The sequence below is a fragment of the Muntiacus reevesi genome, chromosome 6 (assembly GCF_963930625.1).
Source record: "Muntiacus reevesi chromosome 6, mMunRee1.1, whole genome shotgun sequence".
Classification (NCBI taxonomy): domain Eukaryota; kingdom Metazoa; phylum Chordata; class Mammalia; order Artiodactyla; family Cervidae; genus Muntiacus; species Muntiacus reevesi.
In genome coordinates, this window is record NC_089254.1 from 51,604,959 (window position 1) to 51,626,736 (window position 21,778).

The 21,778-nt window shown below is 36.2% G+C and overlaps 1 protein-coding gene across 5 annotated transcripts in view; it reads right to left on the reverse strand.

The window, feature by feature from the left end:
* FOXP2 (forkhead box P2) overlaps positions 1-21,778 on the reverse strand; it is a 632,418-nt gene that overhangs the window by 535,294 nt on the left and 75,346 nt on the right. For 4 of the 5 annotated variants that reach the window (XM_065939065.1, XM_065939064.1, XM_065939063.1 and 1 more), the window contains one exon: positions 16,345-16,489. The exons of the other annotated variant lie outside the window; for it this stretch is intronic. The gene's annotated coding sequence lies outside the window, so the exon portion shown is untranslated. The remainder of the gene's footprint in view (positions 1-16,344; positions 16,490-21,778) is intronic. 5 annotated transcript variants of the gene reach the window in all.

The window sequence follows — 21,778 nt, forward strand, 5'->3', positions numbered from 1 at the left end:
CTATCACTTAGTAACTGGAGCAGTTACTTAACTGTTCCGAGTCTCAGGTACATCTTCTGCAAAATGTACACAGGTGACATACAGGAAGTTGTCATTGACAACTCTGAAGGCTCATAGTCTCTCAGAGAAGCTGTGCTTGAACTGGGTCTTAAAGGACAGTAGGGGGTTCATCTACCACAAAGGCAGAGGAGTACTTTCCAACAAAGAGAACGAAGCCCGCAGAGGTGTCAAGTGCAAGATATCTTTGGGGAATCAGTACACAAAGAGCAGCTCCGAAACATTTCAGGTTGCAAAAGGTTAGGATAAAGAGGGTTCATACGCATGTTATTCTTTGGTGGTTAGATTGTACATAAAATATAATTACAAAGTTTGAAGTCTTAAAATCACCCAGATTTTTGCCCCATGCATCCATTATCAAGCCCTAAAGAAACAACATGCACACAAGCCACAAAACATAAAAGAACTCAAAGCCATTAATTAATGAAATCATGTCAGAGTAAGTGAAGTAAAATAGAAGAGTCTAAAATATACTGAGTAGAGAAAGATGACACTAGAGGGAGCAGGCATGGTCCAAATTTTACAGGGACTTACAGACTACTCTGAAGAGTTAGTTCATACTTTACCCTAAGGTCAAGAGAAAACAAATGTACAATTTTAAGAAGAAAATAAAAATTACCCAATCTTTTTTTTAAAGGCAAGTCACTACCCTGTGAGTCAGAAGGCAGTATTAAGATAAAGGGCATTAAGGATTTAGTAAAACAGGTAGTCACTGCAGTGATCCAAGTGAATGTTTCAGACTAGCGTAGTATCACTGGGAAGTAGAAAAAGAAAAGCATTTTGATCAAATTTGGAGATTTAATTAATGAGACTAGGATACTCTGGCTACCTGATGTGAAGAGCTGACTCATTAGAAAAGACCCTGATGCTGGGAAGATAGAAGGCAGGAGGAGAAGGGGACGACAGAGGATGGGATAGTTGGATGGCATCACCGACTCAGTGGCCATGAGTTTGAGCAAGCTTTAGGAGATAGTGAAGGACAGGGAGGCCTGGCATGCTGCATTCCATGGGATCACAAAGAGTCTGACATGACTGAGGGACTGAACAACAACAAAGGAGAGTAAACAGAAGAGGGAGATGTCCAGGTGATGCAATGTTAGTGATCCAACATTTCTGACATAGGCAACTGGGAGTATAACGGTGCTCGCTATTCAATAAGACATAACACACCATAAAAGAAGCATATTTTCCATCATATTTTTATATGTGAGACAAGAGTTGACAATGAGCTGAATTTTAGATGGATCCCTGTGGGACATTTAAATAAAGATAACAAGAAGACAGTTGTAAATGCAGATCTCACACTCAGAGGTAAAATATAAGCTAGAGATGCAAAAGTGGGAGCCCCAACACTAAAAGTGGCAATCAGCACTCTGGCATTAAGGGAGCTCATCTAGAAACAAAATGAAATGATACAGAGAGAATACAGTAAAATACCTAAATTTATCAATGGGCAAAGGAAAGACTCACAAAGGAGACTTAGGGAAAGGAGTAAGTGGGAGAATATGCCATGAGAACATAAGCTGATAAAATAAGGAAGCAGTCAGCTGTGTTAAATATTTCAGGAAAGGCAAAGGACAGAAACTGTCATCAGATTTATCAGCAGCAATATCATTGAGGGACTTCTGGTCAAGCACAGCAGCCTGTTGCTGTTGTTCAGTTGCTCAGTGGTGTCCAAATCTTTGCTACCCCATGGGCTGCAGCACACCAGGCTTCCCTTTTCTTCACCATCTCTTGGAGTTTGCTCAAACTCATGTCCATTGAGTCAGTGATGCCATCCAACCATCTCATCCTCAGCCTTCCCCTTCTCCTACTGCCTTCAATCTTTCCCAGCATCAGGGTCTTTTCTAATGAGTCTGCTCTTTGTGTCAGGTGGTCAAAGTATTGGCGCTTCAGTATTAGTTCTTCCAATGAATATTCAGGGTTGATTTCATTTAGGATTGACTGGTGGGATCTCCTCGCTGTCCCAGGGACTCTCAAGAGTCTTCTCCAGCACCACAGTTCAAAGGCATCAATTCTCCAGTGCTCAACCTTTTTTATTGTGATGTAAGATGTGAGATATGTGATGTGAGGTGTGAGATGTCCAGCTCTCACATCTGTACATGACTACTGGAAAAACCATAGCCTTGAAAACATGGATCTTTGTATGCAAATTAATGTCTATGCTTTTTAACATGCTGTCTAGATTTGTCATTGATTTTCTCCCAAGGAGCAAGCGTCTTTTAATTTCATGGCTGCATTCGCTGTACGCAGTGATTTTGGAGTCTAGGAAAATAAAGTCTGTCACTGTTTCCACTGTTTTCCCAACTATTTGCCATGAAGTGATGGGACTGGATGCCATGATCTTCATTTTTTTGAATGGTGATTTTTATGCCAACTTTTTCACTCTCTTCTTTCACCTTCATCAAGAGGCTCTTTAATTCCTCTTTGCTTTCTGCCATAACGATGGTGTCATCTGCCTATCTGAGGTTATTGATATTTCTCCCTGCAATCTTGATTCCAGCTTGTGCTTCCTCCAGCATGGCATTTTGCATGTACAGCCATTTAAAAACATGCAATTACATCTACTCCTTTACAAAGTACTAGTAAAGTGACAATACAAGAATAAAAAGTTATGAACCCATGAAAAGGACCCTAGCCGAAGGGGTGACACCAAACAAGACATGACAACACATCTTTGTATGCACTACATGGTCTAATACATATCTTCAAAGAAAGTTGTTCAAGGAATCAATCAGTACATTATTCAATCATGTAGTCCCCTCTTGTAGAAAAGAAAACTATTCCAGGAGTCAAAAAAAAAAAATGCAGAAGAGAAATTACACAGGAATTACACTCCAGGAAAAATTCTCAAAGCTGATGACAATAGCCCTGTTTCTCTCTGAGTGAACTCAGAAACTACTATATTTACATTTTTATATTTTTTTAAGGTAAATAAGTACCTACTATAATACAGCATAGTTTATTTTCTCTCTCTCTCTCTTTTTAATTCAAAGGTGGGACTTGAAGAAAATGATCTTTGTTAATTAAGCCAAATATAGTTCCTCTGAGTTATAAAAAGAGCAAACCCAGAAAACTCTGCTGTGTTACAGGAGGGACTTGTCATCAGTTTTGAGAAACCTTTTTCTGGGATGTTATTCCTGTTACACACAAGGATACTAACTGCTCAGCTATTACAATTCACACTCATTTCATTTCAATGTGGTCTTCCAAAGGATTGCACTTCAAGGCAAAAGCTTCCAGTCACCTTGTAGTACAGTGTAAAGGGCAATATCCTTTCTGAAAAAGTCCAAATCAATTCATTCACCCAATATGTATTAAATGTTGTCTGTGCACCAGCAATAATCTGAGCAGTAGGGACACAGGGTTGAATCTGGTATACAGAAAATGATACAACACTGCATGAAAAGTACTGAGTGGAAAACAGAATGGCATCTTGTCACACTGATTCTTAAAAACTAATAGAAAACAAAAATTACTGATTTTAAAATTTTCATTAACCATCATATTAATCAGCATTCATCTCTATAATGAAACTATTGAGAAATTATATTTCTTAAAACACCTCAATTCATGATATATTAGATTTAAATTCAAATATAACTAGATTTAAAATAAGACAAACTTAATCTCAGATCACTTTAACCATAAGAAAACAGGAACACAATAGAAATGCTATTTTTAAATTGCACAACAAAGCTAAAATTTTCTTTTGCACAAGGCTTCTAAGACCCAGTTCAGTGAAAAGGTTTCTGAAAAATTAAGAAGCTTGCAATAATTGAGGGCTCAATCAAAATGTATTTGTAATAAGAGTTTACTCTGGAAAATCAACATGAAATTTTGAGTTGAAATTTGGTTTGTTAGTTCAAAACACACTTGTTGGTAGAGAGAAGATTGTCAATACCTATAGTGAAAAACGAGGGAGAGAGAGTACCGTGTGTAGCAAAATGCATCTCTCATCTGAAGACAGAAACTAGAGGTTGACTAGAGCAAGATTAACTAAGGATCCTGGGGGGGAAAGGGCAATGAGAGAAATGGAAATTATTTTTTAAAGTAGTGGTAACAGACAAACTAATTGAATTTTTTCTTTAAGAAAAATATTGACCCTATTAGAGAGGTCAAACCTAAGACTTGAGATTAAAGGTCTTCCTTTGGTCATCCTAAGCTTCCCTGATAATTCAGTTGGTAAAGAATCTGCCTGCAGTGCAGGAGACCTTGGTTTGATTCCTGGGTTGGGAAGATCCCCTGGAAAAGGGATAGACTACCCACTGCAACACTCTTGGACTTCCCTTGTGGCTCAGCTTGTGAAGAATCCACTTGCAACGTGGAAGACCTGGGTTTGATCCCTGGGGTTGGAAGATCCTCTGGAGAAGGGAAAGGTTACCCACTCCAGTATTCTGGCCTGGAGAATTCATGGACTGTATAGTCCATGGGGTCACAAAGAGTTGGACATGACTGAGCAACTTTCACTTGGCCATCCTACCAATACTAACTTTGTTCTTACATTGAACAGAAAATATAAATATCTTCATATCATTGACTAAAAACTATAAAATAAAAGCACATGCCATGTTAATAAAACTCAATGGGAGTAAGTGAAGTTGCTCAGTCATGTCCAACACTTTGCGACCCCATGGACTGTAGGCTAACCAGGCTCCTCCATCTATGAGATTTTCCAGGCAAGAGTACTGGAGTTGGTTGCCATTTCCTTCTCCAGGAGATCTTCCTGACCCAGGGATTGAACCTGGGTCTCCCGCAGTGTAGACGCTTTACCATCTGAGCCACCAGGGATGCAATGGGAGTGACACAAAGCGAATGTTGGCTGCGATTCGCCACTTCGCTTAGGATCAAATCTTCAATAAGAATAGCATGAGTGTGTAACTCTATCAGTCAAGTTACATAACCTTTCCAAACTATCTCAGTATATAATGCCATTGGGTGATCAAACATCAAGACCAAATATATGCAATGACTCTTGTTATACAGGTAAAAACAGAACTCTAGTAAATAAATTTGAAAGATAGAAAGAAGCTACTTTAAATGTATGGTGGGAGAGCTTACATGACTTGTAATGGTTTTCAGTCTAATGCTCTCCTAACTGAGCTGTTCTGGATAGCTCATGACTTGTAATGGACACTAGAATGAGCACTGTGCAGCAATATAATCAATTAATTAATAAGCAATATAATTAATATGCTTAATCTAACAGTGAAAATAATAATAATGGAAGCTCTTTACTTAATCTATATGCTAGGAGCTGTGCAGGATGTTTCATCTCTCCCCATTAGATTTTCCCCAAATCATCTGGCCCTAAGCTTTACATAATGCTCTTAAAAAAAAACAACATTTATACTCTGTACTTGAGTATGATTTATAACGAAACAAAAATAATCACTTTGTGATATAACTCAATTAGAGAGACATATAGTAGTACATCGGTAAAATAAAGATGTAGTATTCTCAAACTCAGATATTCTACTGCAAGTTACAACTTTAACAAAACTCTCAAACATGTACACAAAAAGAAATATACAGATACATTCACTGCATTAGTGTTTGGAATAATAAAAAACTGAAAACAGTTGAACTGTTCATTTACTGAAGAAGGATTTTAAAATAACTATGCTTGAATCAAACCATGGAATGTTTGGAGCAATTAAAACCTAAGTTTATCCACAACAATGGTAAAAACAAAAAAAAAAGACAATCTCAGTGTTGGCAAGATATGGAGAAACATTGATGCATGAGTTGATGGGACATCATGCATTGATGATGGGACAGTAAATTGGGATATGAACTTTATGAGACTGCATGGCAGTGTCTACTAATGTTTGACAGTGACACTATATAAATATAACTGAGGATACAGACACTATGGGCTTCCCAGGTGGCTCAGTGGTAAACGAATCCACCTGCCCATGCAGGAGACCTGGGTTCAATCCCTGGGGTCAAGAAGACTGCTTGGAGCAGGAAATGGCAACCGACTCTAGTGTTCTTGCCCAGAAAATCCCATGGACAGAGGGGCCTGGTGGGCTACAGTCCATAGTATAGTATAGTGAAGTCACTCAGTCATGTCTGACTCTCTGCAATCCCATGGACTGTAGCCTACGAGGCTCCTCCATCCACGGGATTTTCCAGGCAAGAATATTGGACTGGGGTCAAAAGAACTGGACATGACTAAGCAACTAAGCCAATAAAACTGAGCAACTTTGCAAACAAAGGTCTGTCTAGTCAAAGCTATGGTTTTTTCAGTAGTCATGTATGGATGTGAGAGTTGGACTATAAACAAGTTGAGCACCAAAGAATTGATGCTTTTCAACTGTGGTGTTGGAAAAGACTCTTGAGAGTCCCTTGGACTTTAAGGAGATCCAATCAGTCCATCCTAAAGGAAGTCAGTCCTGAATATTCATTGGAAGGACTGATGCTGAAGCTGAAACTCCCATACTTTGGCCACCTGATGAAAAGGACTGACTCACTGGAAAAAGACTGTGATGTTTGGAAAGATTGAAGGCAGGAGGAGAAGGGGACGACAGAGGAAGATATGGTTGGATGGCATCACCGACTCAATGGACATGAGTTTGAGTAAACTATGGGAGTTTGGTGATGGATAGGGAGACCTGGTGTACTGCAGTCCACGGGATCGCAAAGAGTCAGGCACGACTGAGCGACGGAACTGAACTGAGCAACTACGCACAGGCACAGACATGAGTTGACAGGATGATGTAGATATCTTATCATACAAAACTTCTCCCCCAAGCTATACAGATATGCATAACATGAAAAGGACATACACAAATGTCCCAATAGTGAAAACAACACAAATATCCCAAAGTCAAGGGGAAATAAACAAACAGTGGTATATTCACATCATGGAATACTATATAGCACTCAGGATAGATGCTTAACTACACACAACATGGAGGAAGCATGTAAACCTAATATTAACAAAAAAATGTCAGACACACACAAAAGACTATGTACTAAATGATTCCATTCATATCAAGTTCAAGCACAAAACTAATCTATGTGTTAGGGGTCAGAATACTGTTTCCCTGGCAGGGGTGGGGAGGGATAGTAACTTCTGAGTGGGAGCTTCTGAGACCTGGTAGTGTGCTATATCTTTAGCTAGGTACTGATTACACAGATCTGTCCATTCTGTGAAAATTCACCACAGTGTACATATATAACTTCTGCAGTTTTCAGGATATAACTGCAAAACTCATAAATGTACAATATTTACTTTAATAATTGCTAACTTAAAAAACCTAAGAAATCAGACCTGTGTTTATCGCCATGGATAAGGCCCCTAAACATAATTTTTGAAAGCAAAACTTCTTCAGAAGGGCAGACTTAATATGATGCCACTCACATAAACGTTAAAAACACAAAAAAGAATAAGAATACAGATAAACACCAAATTCAGTAAATTCCTCTAGGGAGAGAGAGAGACAAGATAAGAAGAGAGCACACAGTTTTTGCTTTATTTGTGATATTGTATTTTTAAAACAGGAAAGACAGATCTGAATATAACAAAATATTCACATATGTCAAATTTGAATATGTGAGTGCTTACTGTGTTATCTTGTGCATGTCCACAAGATTTTAAAATAAAAATCTTAAAGAAAGTTACCACTTTGGATTCTAGAGTGAAGAGAATCTTTAATTTTCAGAGAAAGACATTCTTAATCAATTTACCCAGATCAGCTGACCAAGAAATGCTTTTATATATATATGTAGCTTAAGTATCTGAGATAGTGGATGGCCATTTATTTAGGTAAAAAATTTACTAAAATATACTCTCTATATTGAAACATGGTATAGTCTTATTTGCAAAAAGATAAGTTGGTCCTTTTAACTTGTACAACAATAAAAATTATTGAACATTTAAGAGAGTTCAGCAGAAATGATCTTTAGGAGAAAATATACCTTCAAACTATATATTTTATCCCCAAGGCCACTATGTTGCTTTCATACCGTTCTATTGGGCTATAATCAAAATGAAGCATTTAAGTGATAATTGTATGGGTAGAATCATCACCTCCACAACACTATTAATAGATCATCGATAATCCCACTAAGAGCTTCCCTGGTGGCTCAGCTGATAAAGAAACCACCTGCAATGCAGGAGATCCTGGTTCGATTCCTGGGTCAGGAAGATCCCCTGAAGAAGGGATAGGCTACCCACTCCAGTAGTCTTGGGGTTCCCTGATGGCTCAGCTGGTAAAGAACCGGCCTGCAATACAAGAGACCTGGGTTTGATCCCAGGGTTGGAAAGATCCCCTGGAGGAGGGCATGGCAACCCACTCCAATATCCTGGCCTGCAGAATCTCCATGGACAGAGGAGCTGGGTGTGCTGCAGTCCACGGGGTCACAGAGTCAGGACATGACTGAGTGAACAAGCACAGCATGCCATATACCCACTAAAAAAGAGTCATTCATCCCAGGAATATTCAGTCCCTTTTTTCAGATATTACTTTGCATCATTATCTTGGAAGTAGACTCAAAAGGGTAATTAATCCTTCAAATGGATTTGGAGATTATCATCTATTTTGTGTTTAATAAGTTTTGTCTTTACTATCTTAAAATAGAAGAGCTACACAGGAATACAAAAGTTTTAACTAGTTTACCTTTTTAAAAAAATAATAAGCACTTAAAACCAAGAGGTCAGGCTTTTGTGATAAGGTACATAGCTGGATGGGTTTTAGCCTTTCATTTAAGCATCCTGTTTCTTTGTTACAATCCTTCCTTGAGGGTCTGAGAGCAATCCAGTCATTAAGATTCTAGGGAGTCATTCAGCAGTCACAAGACACATTCAGGTGGGTTACTTTCTTAAGACATTAACAACTGCTTTTGCAAAAAAGCTTACATCATTGTAAGAGAACATGGATATTACACCTCATTTTGTTGAATTACTATCTTACAAAGATTCAAATCAGTAAGGAAGACAGCTGTAAAAAGCTGCCCTAAGAAACTGGTGCTTTGTTATCTAATGAAAACTAAATCCCATGAATATCAATTTTTCGGGAAGATTCAACTCCTCCTTGGTAATTTTTTTTCTTGTTAAGGCTGATATGTCTCTTTTCAGACATTTAATAAATAAATTATCTTGTTTTCCATATTCCTATATAGCCTCTCAAATTGTCCAAAGCAAATCTTTTTGAACTCCCCAAAAATGTAGGATATATATCCTATATATCATCCTCTGATATATCATTGAAGGAGAAAAAAATTCCTCTATTTCCTGCTGGGAATTTGTAAAAGAAACATAAATATTATTTAGATCTTCTTTTAAGAATTTATAAATATTCTAGGTAGGTTAATATAAAGTTACAGAAATACTAGGCCACAAAGAAATAATAACTTTTTAAGTATTTCCATGCGGTGACAGAAACCATATTTCCTGAATTATGGAACTACATCCTTCCCAGAATAATTATCTGCTTCAGAATTTAACAAATAGACTAAATCACTATGTATTGAACACTGCTATACATCTAGAGACAGAGATGGAGACATATATAAACACATACATACATGAAAACATACACACATACTTACATATAAACAAACATTTCTACATGCATAGAAAAGGTAAGAGAGATCTATACTATTAAGTGCCTATTCTGTGCCAGGTATTTTTAAAGTTTGATCATTCAATCTTCACAAAACCCTATATGAAAATCATTTTTTTTAACATATAAAACTTACCAAGATCAATACAAAAAAATACATGGCTGAACAAACCCAGGTGTGTCAAATGCAAAAATGATCTTTCTTCCATGGTATGCTTAAAGTAAGTTTTAGTATTGCTTGGTATCACTTTAACATAGAAGAAAATTCATTCTGGCATTATGAAGAAACATAGCTGGTTTTTCAAACAAAATCTGATTTTATTCCCAAAATTTCAATATGGCAAAGGAAAAGTTGTTACAAAGATAATTCTTGGTTGACTATGTTAAAAATGTAATTCCCTGGTAATCTGGGTTTTGGCCAAGACAAATCAAAATCAAAGATATTTTACAAATGCCAAGATTTCAGGGAAACAAAAAAAAATGCAATAGCAACAGATGCATTCTCCCTAGACATTTGTGTTGAGCCTAGCCATATCCAGAGTTTGAAGAAAAGGTGGATTTTTAAATTTCAGTTTTATGAATAATAAGTTCTGGTTTCTGTTAATGTCAACTAGTTAAATAAGATTATACTCACTCCTTCGAACATTAAATATTAGAATATACTGAGAATGAAAGAAAAAATAAGGAGGAAAAAGAGGAAAGGAGGAAGAAAAAAGAAAAGCAAGAAAAAATGTTAGAGACTAGCAAAAAAAAACATATCTGGTACTTTTTAAACTGAAACTGCATTTGAAAATTTCTATTCAAAGAGAGAATACATAGTGCATCTGTTTTTCATTTCTTTTACAACAAGCTAACATTAAAATTAACAAATTAAAATCCCACTTAAGTGTCTCAGGAGGATGGACCACTGCATAAAATACATTAAATTTTAAGAAGCTACAAAAACTGAGTAAACATCATTTCTTTACTGCAGAATGGGCTTTGGGTATATGGGTTTGGGGTAAAAAAAAAAATTATTTTTTTAAATTCAAAACTGAACTATCTTAAAGACAAGTTTATTCTACATAAGTTGTCATAAAAAGTTACTAAATATATACAAGCAGAGAGATCTTCCTATATGGATATTAGCACTTTCCCCAAGTAAAACACCCTCCAGCAGATCTTCCCAACCCAGAAATTGAACCAGGGTCTCCTGCATTGCAGGCAGATTCTTTACCAGCTGAGCTCTCTGGGAAAAGCTCTATAATATCAGAAAATAATGATTTTAAAACCCTATCTTTTTAATAAGCTTGAATATCCAGAGTAGACAGATCAAATATGATTTTATCTCACTTTTTCTCAGAATTCTACTTAACAGAATCATTGAGATTGCTTTCTTAATTTTTAAAAAATTATATTTGACATGCAAAAACATATCTAAAGCAAAGCCTTTATTTATTTAGAACAGTTTTACTTTTATAGAAAAATTCAGCTGAAACTACAGAGTTCCCATATATGTCTGCTCCATCTCCAAAACACATAAAGTTTCTTCTATTATTCAGATTTTGCAATACTGTGGTATATTTGCTACAACTTATGAACCATGTTAAAACATAGTCATGAACTAAAGTCTAGAATTCACACTAGGGTTCACTGTTTGTGTTGTATAGTTCCACAGTTATACAGCTGACAAATACATAATGCTATGTACCCGTCATTAAAGAACCATACAGAATAGGTTCACCACCCCAAAAATCCCCTTTGCTCTGCCTATTTGTCCTTCTCTCTCCTCAACCCCTGGCAACCACTGAGCTTTTTACTGTCTCCACAGTGTGCCTTTTCCAGAATGTCATATAGTTGGAATCTCAGTATGTAGGCTTTACAAATGATTTAACTCACTCAGTGATATTCATTTAAGGTTCCCCATGTCTTTTTGTGGCTTAATAGGTCATTTCTTTTCATCAACTGAATTAACAGTCCATTGTCTAGCTATATCACAATTTGTTTATCCACTTATCTAGTAAAGGGCATTCTGTTTGCTTCTAAGTTTTGGCAATTATGAATAAAGTTTACATAAACATTGTGCAAATTTTTCATGGACATGTTTTCAATTCATTTGGGTAACTACCCAGGAGTGCAATAGCTGGGCTACATAGTAGTGAAGACTATATGTGTGCTGATCTTCATAATAAACTCCAAATTATTTTCCAAAGAAGCTATATTCATTTCCACCAACAACAAATCAGAGTCCTTGCTGCTTGTTTCACATCCTTGGCAGCATTTGGTGATGTCAGTATTTTGAATTTCAGCCATTCTAATAGATAAGTAGTGGTATCTTATTATTTTAATTTATAGTTCCCTAATGAAATAAATACCAAGCATCTTTCCATATGCTTATTTGCCATCAGAAGTATCTTCTTCAGTGAGATCCCTCTAAAGCTCTCTCCCACTTTTAAATTGGATTATATGTTTTCTTATTGTTGAGTTCTTTGTTTATTTTGGATACCAGGTCCCTTATCAGATAGGTCTTTTACAAATATCTTCTTCCAGTGTGTGTCTTGTCTTTCAATTCCCTCATCAGTGTCTTTCCAAAAATCAAAGTTTTTCATTTTAATGAAGTGCAACTTATCAAACATATTTTTTTTAATTTCATGGATTGGTCTTTTGGTATTTTATTTAAAAAATTATCCCCTAGATTTTCTCCTATGTTACCTTCCAGCAGTCTTATAGTTTTACATTTTACACTTAGCTCTATGATTCATTTTTTATTCATTTTTAAAAAAAGCATATGTTCTGTGTCTATTATTTTGCACATAATTGTACAAATAGTTGTTCCAGTACCACTTTTGAAGTTACTGTCCTTTTTCAACTGAACTGCCTTCACTCATTTGTCAAAGATCAGCTGACTGTGCTTGTGTGAGTCTACTTCTAGGATCTTTAGTGTTTGTTACAAAGATCTATTATTTGTCAATACTATCCTGTCTTGATTGTGTTCGGTTCAGTTGCTCAGTCATGTCCGACTGTTTGCCAACCCGTGGACTGCAGCACACCAGGCTTCCCTGACCATCACCAACTCCCGGAGCTTGCTCAAACTCATGTCTATCAAGTCAGTGATGCCATCCAACCATCTCATCCTCTGCTGTCCCCTTCTCCTCCTGCCTTCAATCTTCCCAGCATCAGGGTCTTTTCTTTAAACAAAGTCTTGACGTCAGGTGGTGTTAGTCTTCTGACTTTGCTCTTTTTTTTTCCCCTATTCTGGGTCTTTTGTCTTTCCCTATAAACTTAAGGACTAGTTTATCAATATTCACAAAATAACTTACAGGGATTTCACTGGGATTATGTTGAATCTATAACCTTCAAGTTAATAAGACCTGACATTATAACCATATTGAGTATGTCTATCTATGAACATGGGATATCTCTCCATTTAAATATTTGATTTTCTTTCATCAGAATTTTGTAGTTTTCCTAATATTGTTGTTGTAATCTATAATATTGTAATCATCTTTTGGATTTTCTACATACTCATGTCATCTGCAAAAAGACAACTGTGTTTCTTCCTCCCCAATCTGTATGTCTTTTAATTCCCTTTTTTTAAAGCTAACTACTTAGGATTTCCAGTATGATACTGAATAGGATGTTTAAAAGGGGACATTTTACTTTGCAATCTTAGTAGAGAATCATCTAGTTTCTCACTGATGATTTTGTATAAAGCAAATATCTATGCAACCACCAGCCTAGTAAAAAAATATAAAGCTGCTGATACACCAGAAGGTCCTGGAACCTTCACCTCATTTTCGACCACCTATCTTGAACTTGGAGAAGGAAATGGCATCCCACTCCAACACTCTTGCCTGGAGAATCCCATGGAGGGAGGAGCCTGATAGGCGACAGTCCACGGGGTTGCAAAGAGTTGGACATGACTGAGGAACTTAAGCATCATCTTTACTTTTGTTATAATCACTTCTTGCATCCCCAAACACCAAAGTTGAGCTTTGGAATTTCATATAAGGGAAATCATACAGCATTTATTCTTTTAGATTTGGGTGTTTTTAATCAACATTATCCTTAGGAGATCCAACCATGTTACTGTTGCTATACATTATACTTTCATTGCCGTAGAGCAGAAGACCAGAAGTTTTTTCTGTAAATGATAATGCTTTCCAATTCTTCAACTTCAAACCAGTAAATGGTTTACTACAGACCCATCAAATTTAAATAACTTTTTAAAGTTTCCTCACAACTTTCAGTTATAAAAAAGTTTTAAGTGAAAAGCAATTGCTTTATGTCCTGAAAGCAATACGAATATTTGTAGTCTTTCTCTAAATTGTCTATTCTAATTCAATGATGAAAAATTATGAACTGAACTTCTAGGACTTATATTTTGTGCATCAGTTCAGTTCAGTCGCTCAGTCGTGTCCGACTCTTTGCGATCCCATGAATCACAGCACACCAGGCCTCCCTGTCCATCACCAATTCCCGGAGTTTACTCAAACTCATGTCTATTGAGTTGGTGATGCCATCCAGCCATCTCATCCTCTGTTGTCCCCTTCTCCTCCTGCCCCCAATCCCTTCCAGTATCAGGGTCTTTTCCAATGAGTCAACTCTTCACATGAGGTGGCCAAAGTATTGGAGTTTCAGCTTCAGCATCAGTCCCTCCAAAGAACACCCAGGACTGATCCCATTTAGGATGGACTGATTGGATCTCCTTGCAGTCCAAGGGACTCTCAAGAGTCTTCTCCAACACCACAGTTTAAAATCACCAATTCTTCGGCACTCAGCTTTTTTCACCATCCAACTCTAACACTCACACATGACTACTGGAAAAGCCATAGCCTTGACTAGATGGACCTTTGTTGGCAAAGTAACGTCTCTGGTTTTCAATATGCTATCTAGGTTGTTCATAACTTTCCTTCCAAGAAGTAAGTGTCTTTTAATTTCATGGCTGCAATCACCATCTGCAGTGATTTTGGAGCCCAGAAAAGTAAAGTCAGCCACTGTTTCCACTGTTTTCCTATCTATTTGCCATGAAGTGATGGGACCAGATGTCATGATCTTAGTTTTCTGAATGTTGAGCTTTAAGCCAACAATTTCACTCTCCTCTTTCACTTTCATCAAGAGACTTTTTAGTTCCTCTTCACTTTCTGCCATAAGGGTGGTGTCATCTGCATATCTGAGGTTATTGATATTTCTCCCAGCAATTTTGATTCCAGCTTGTGCTTCATCCAGCCCAGTGTTTCTCATGATGTACTCTGTATATAAGTTAAAAATGCAGGGTGACAATATATAGCCTTGACATACTCCTTTTCCTATTTGGAACCAGTCTGTTGTTCCATGTCCAGTTCTAACTGTTGCTTCCTGACCTACATACAGGTTTCTCAAGAGGCAGGTCAGGTGGTCTGGTATTCCCAAAGCTTTCAGAATTTTCCACAGTTTATTGTGATCCACACAGTCAAAGGCTTTGGCACAGTCAATAAAGCAGAAATAGATGTTATTTTGGAACTCTCTTGCTTTTTCGATGATCCAGTGGATATTGGCAGTTTGATCTCTGGTTCCTCTGCCTTTTCTAAAACCAGCTTGAACATAGTTTGTGCTAAAATTAAGATTTCTAACTCACAAGTATAGAATGTCAGGAATGGCCGCAGTGTTTCCTGGCTCTATCAGACCTTCCAAACAATAACATTAAACGTGAACCTAGAAATGATGAAGAATTTCACTGCAGACTACTTTGACAACTTTGTCAGATGCTATGTGGTTAAGAATATCACATTCAAAATCTGTAAAGACTCATATTTAAATTTTGGAGATAACTGGGAGAATTTATGATCTGGTTTTATTTGACATTAATAAGTATTCATTATCTACTGCAGACTCTGGACCTTTTAAAATGAAAACAATACACTATCACTGAGTCTTTTCACTGACAAATGAAAAAGGTAACAATTATTAAACAAAAGTCAAACTTCTGACATTTAAGACATTATCTCACATATCAACTGCCTTATTGCAAGGATGATACATGAGGTAACTTTCCAGATAAATGTGTTGATGATAAGAAATTTCTTCCCAAATAATTTTCCTAAAACAAGCCCTGCCTTTAGTCATCATTCTTTCTACCAATTTCTGAACAGCAACTGAATTCTGTTTCTATAAAATCATTAACAGACGTGTTTTAAGTTCTCCCTAACAAAACAGGAAATCAGTCTTTCCAATACACTAAGCTGACAAAATTTATGTATTTTTATAGTACAGATACAAAGTCAGTCCAATACATTTTCACCATGCAAAGTGAAAAAAGGACTTACTGTCTCTCTTACTGAAAGGTGGATCTAAATAGATATATTAAGATAGTCTTATTCTCAGATATGAAGAAATATAAAAGAAAAAGAAGGAATAAAAGTTTAGAGCATCAAGGGATTATAATGGCACAAATGCACATATTAAATCAAAGGAAGTTACCTTCTTCTCATCAGAATACTCTCAAAATTCTTAACAGTTCTCTGCCAGAAGATAAAATTAAAATTAATCCATTTTGCATTGAATGTTATTATTGTAAAGCATCACCTTTTTAGTTAGAAAGCATTAACACAAATACAAATTTAAGTTACCAACCAAAAGAAATGTATATTTTGTAGAGAAAAACAAATGCAAAGAATATTGTCATCACATATTTTTCTACTAACACCTGAGCAGCCACAAAAACAGAGATGGCAAACATGGAGTACAGATGACTTACATTTGGAGGGTTAGACTTTAATTCTCTCTCCCAGGATTGAGGGGTTTTATTCTTTGTGCTTACAATGCTCCTTTCTCCAGGGTATTCTTCTACTTCCAGAATAGGTCAGGACAAAGCTTCAACAGACTTCTATTATTTGTTTGATCTAGGGGGAAATTATACTTTTAATCAATTATTACAAAATGCATCAAACTTTTTTCTTACTGTGCTGGGGGTGGGGGTTTCTCATTATTTTCTGTTGGATCTGAAGTGAACAGAGAAAATAGGAATCGCCATTGTTGAATATTATAATAAATAAATCAAGTAGTTTAAATTAACACCACTAAAAGAAACCCACATCTATCTTCTTTTTCATTTTTATGGCTAAGCAGCATAGCAAGAGAAAATTAATATTCAAAATCCAAATGACTACAAAAGCCTGCTCAAATGTATTTTTAAAAGACTTTAACATAATTTTGAAAATCCATGAGTTTGAATGGACTGGCAGAGACGATTAGGTATCAAATATTTTTACTCATTCATTTTAATGTCTTAGGGCTAAAGAATTACAGGATGATTAGAAAAGTGTAAAGGAAAATCCATTTAGAAAAATTTTAATGGAATAATAAAAAAGATGATTTCAAGAGCATGAGACAGACCAGAAACAGACAGTAAAGAATCTGTAGGCAGGGCAAGAAATCTAGCGTACAAACTGTGAAAATGGTACAAAGGTTGGGAACTGCTATTCTAACAGAATGTTGGTCAAATTAAAGTATATGACACAAGGACATTTAAATCTGATTTGATGTTAATTCTCTAAGGAATTTATACAATGTAAAAATGCAATACATCTTACTTTCACAAGAACACAGAAGCATAATGCATGATTGTTTGACCTTTGGTGGTATGAAAATTCATAACTTTAAGAGAATTAATTGTATTCTACAAACTTTATCAAACTGCAGTTTTCTAATAATGGATATTTTCTGCCTCATTAAAATGAAATATTAAGATAAATGTCTTCAACTTGTGCCATACTCTGGATCACACACTGTTGCCTTATCTTAAAGTCATTCATATTGCTTTCCATTAAATAATAAATTAGAATGTAGGAGGGACATTTAGAGAAAATCAGAAATAAAATATAGCTGGGGGAAACATGTCTGCTAGCACTGTAAAGTCAGTTTCTGCTCAGAAATTTAAGACTATTACACTTGTGATTATTACTCCCCCCCCAAAAAAAACTATAGTGGCAAAATAGTAAACAAATGAAGTCAATTAATAGCTATATCACAATTGCTAAATACAAAAAACAAAATATATGTGGGCAGAAACACTTCTTTAAGTCATCCATCTAATCACAAATTGGTACTTGTGTGAGCCTCTGCTGATTTTAACCGGTATAAGCGGTACTTGCAATCATTTACCTGGAATACCACAAAATTATTTCTGGTGAAACAAACAGAAATCTGACTATCAAAAATTAATGTTACTGAAGAAGAAAACTCATTCAAGGCTAGATTTTAGGATTACAGAAAACTGGTATACTTTGCTTTAGAAAGATCAGCTAATCTTGGCCTAACTCAATAGTCTTAATATTAATGGTTATCAACATACATTCTATATGAATATTCCCATATGGCTTTTCAAACATAGGTAGTTCTACTTTAGTTTCAAGAACACAGAAATGGTTTTGCTGTATTTTGGATCAGTGCAAGATCAATGAACATTCCTTTAGGGAAGCCTTTTGAACTGACAAAGGGTGAATGATTGACATCAGTAACAAATACTTTTTGTTGTCCTGGAATGACATGTCATTTATAGCAATACCTATGCTAATTAATGCCACACATATCTACCAGATGTGTCAGAGAAATATGCCAGACCCTTCACAAAATATAGTGTGAGTTCAACTAAAATTCCATTAAAGATATCGATATGCATTCCTTAGATATAAAGAATTGATCTCTCTCTCTCTCTCTCTCTCTATATATATATATATATATATATATACACACACACACACACACATACACACACACACACATATATATACATATACACATAGAATATACTTCTATGATAGAGAAAAACACCCTTTTATGTAGTTAACTATACCTTATCTATTCCATTGGTAAAACTTTTTACAAAAAGCAAACTCTACCTTGTTCAAAGACACAATAATCTGAACCTTAAAAAATACAGAAATAATGTACTAAAATACTAGTTGGGGTCTTCAGAAACTACACTATCATGACACTTTACTCTTGTTCCCAGATTCTCTCAACTCCATCAGTAGATTATTAACAATTAGAACTATACGTTAATCATTTTCATCTCCCTATTCCCTAGGACACAATTTGGTATAATGTGTACCTTCTTTTTTTCAAATATAGAGTTAAGGTCAATAAAAACATCAAAATTGTGTATCACAATTTTGTTAGGGAATTCAGTATTTACAAAGAAACAATTGCTTACGATGGCAACTGAAAGCTTTACTCATTTAATCAGATATACTAGTATATACATCTCACTGTCTGGAACAGACCACTCAAAAAATGTGATCTATATAATCAGATTTAACATCCATTCCAGATTGACTGAGATAGATGAGATTTGTACTTAATTCAGTTATTAAAAGCTAGCCCTTTTCTTTTCAAAAGTGTCCCAGTTTAGATGATAACTCTATATATTTTTCCAAAGTGTAATTAATTATAATTCATCTATATGATTATTTCTTTTTATCAACAAGTTACTGTTCTTCATTTTATTGTTTTCTATGATGCTGTTAACATGATAAAAGAATTTTACTAAGATCGGAATGAACAGCATTCCATCCTTTTAACATCAATACAGTCACACAAACGGTCAAAGGTTTACTAAATCCTCATATCCTTGAAGCTAAACATTTCCTCATCAGTATAGGAATCCCCTCCTAGCTGACTTCTTAATTTTTAGATTGCTTAACTTCTCTAATTCATTTAACTTATTTTTTCATTCCTTCCACCTTAAAACTCTACTTTTGGTCTACATGTGCCAAGTCGCTTCAATCATGTCCAGCTCTTTGCGACCCTATGGACCATAGCCTGCCAGACTCCTCCATCCATGGGATTCTTCAGGTATCAGTACTGGAATGGGTAGCCATGCCCTCCTCGAGGGGACCGTCTCAACTCAGGGATTGAACCCACATCTCTTATGTCTCCTGCATTGGCAGTCAGGTTCTTTACCACTAGCGCCATATGGGAAGCCCTTTCAGCCTACATGACATCCTTCTTTCCTGATTCCGCTCTTACCTCTCAGACCTCCTTTTTTCATTGTCTGCTGGTTCATATTCTTCTTCTATCTATTTCCTTAATGTTAGTTTCCCAAGACTTCATTCTAGTCCTCTTCTTTTCCTAATCTGGACTCTGGTTTTTGTAATAACCATAACTTGCTGCAAGTGATGCTATATCAGCCTACACCTTTCTCTTGACCTGCAGATTTAAAGTTCCTACTGAACACACAGTCTTGCATCCCCTCCCCTCATCCTCCAGTCTTAACTCAGAGACCAAGGAAGCAACCAATGGTTAAGGAAGAAGTGAAGCGCTGCAAGAATTCACAGGCAGCAGAAGACAAGGGGGCTGGGTAGGGGAATCCAAACCCACTAGAATGAGACACAGTCTGTTCCTGGTATCTCATTTGTAATCCAAGCATGTTTCACTTTTAAAAATTGTTGCATGTAGTGGACAGGTTTCAAGGCAAATACTACTAGAAAGAATAACATGATAAACATGAAATACATCATGTGGATCACAAACAAAATATTCAAAGATAAAAGTATAAAGCAGCCTGTTAGTCACTGTTCAGTCACTAAGCTGTGTCTGACTCTTTGAGACCCCATGGATTGCAGGACGCCAGGCTTCCCTGTCCTTCATCACTATCTCCCGGAGTTTGGTCAAACTCATGTTCACAGAGTCAGTGATGTTAGCTAACCATCTCATCATCTGTAAAGCAGTTAGGTGAAAAACAAAAGAAAGTTGTAGGGTACTGTGGCAAAGTTTCTAAAGGGGTGGCTTTTAAACACCATCAGATTACTTGCATAACCCAGTATTTGCTCCACAGGAATGCAGTATTAACCCTGACAAAGGTGAATTTTCAAGAGAAATCAGAAAAGCTGTGCATATATGTGTGTGTGTGTGTGTGTGTGTGTGTGAGAGAGAGAGAGAGAGAGAGAGAGAGATCCAATTAAAATTTAGTAACAAATCTTGTATTTTAAAAATAATAAATATAATAACATATGCAAGCTCTCTAAGGACTTAAAGCACTTCTTTCTGACCTCACACTAAAACTGAAGGGTTAGCCTATGATCTAAAAGTCATGTATAACAAGGTTCCTAAAGGAAAATGTGGTCTGAGTTCTGAAGAACTAATACAAAATCTTTTGATATACACTCCATTTACATTTTGAGAAAAGCATGCTATTTAATTTTACTGCCTAAAACATGTTGTGAATAAAATTTTCCATCTTCTCTTTGGCTTAGTTCTTTATCCTCTACTGCCTCTTAAACATCTTCACTTCAATACTCTGGTTCTGATACTTCTTCAAATTAATTACGGCTTATATGTCTTCAGAATTTTATTGGGGTGTTCAAAAAGTTCATTCAGTTCTTTCCTTAACCTGTTATGGATGGAAAAACCCAACTCTGAGGCAGACTCACTATCTCAAACCTCTTTACTCAAGAACACATGAGTTTTCTTAAATATATACCTAAATATTTATTTATTTAATTACTGATTGGATCTTCTAACAGAGAAGACTTTTTGTGCCTCTGGCATACGCCCCGCAGTTTACAGGAGAGATTCATAGAAAAGAGTACTTTATCCAAGATCTCAGAGAGTGTAAGTGACAGAGATGGAACTTGAGCTCACTTTCTTTTTGAAAACACGACAAGACAAATTTACTTAAAATTTATATGACAAGTAAATATACACATATAATAGTTAATTTGTCTAACTATATTTGAAAATACTAACTCCCTTTAAGAAAACTATAAAGAATCTGCCTACAAAGCAGCAGATGAAGGAGACGCGGGTTCTAACCCGGGGCTGGGAAAATCCCCTGGAGAAGGCAATGGTTAAGTCACTCCAGTATTCTTCCTGGAGAATCCCATGGAGAGAGGAGCCCGGTGGATTACAACCCAAAGGGTCACAAAGAGTTGGATATGAATGAGCAACTGAACATGAGTACAAAAATCAAAATTAGAAAATAACAGTGTTTTTGTATGTTTTACCTCAGAGTATGCTATTTCATCAGAAAAACATCTACTTCTCCTTCATTGACTATGCGAAAGCCTTTGACTCTGTGGATCACAACAAACTGGGGAAAGTACTTAAAGAGATGGGAATACATGACCACCTTACCTGCCTCCTGAGAAATCTGCATGCAGGTCAAGAAGCAACAGTTAGAATTGGACATG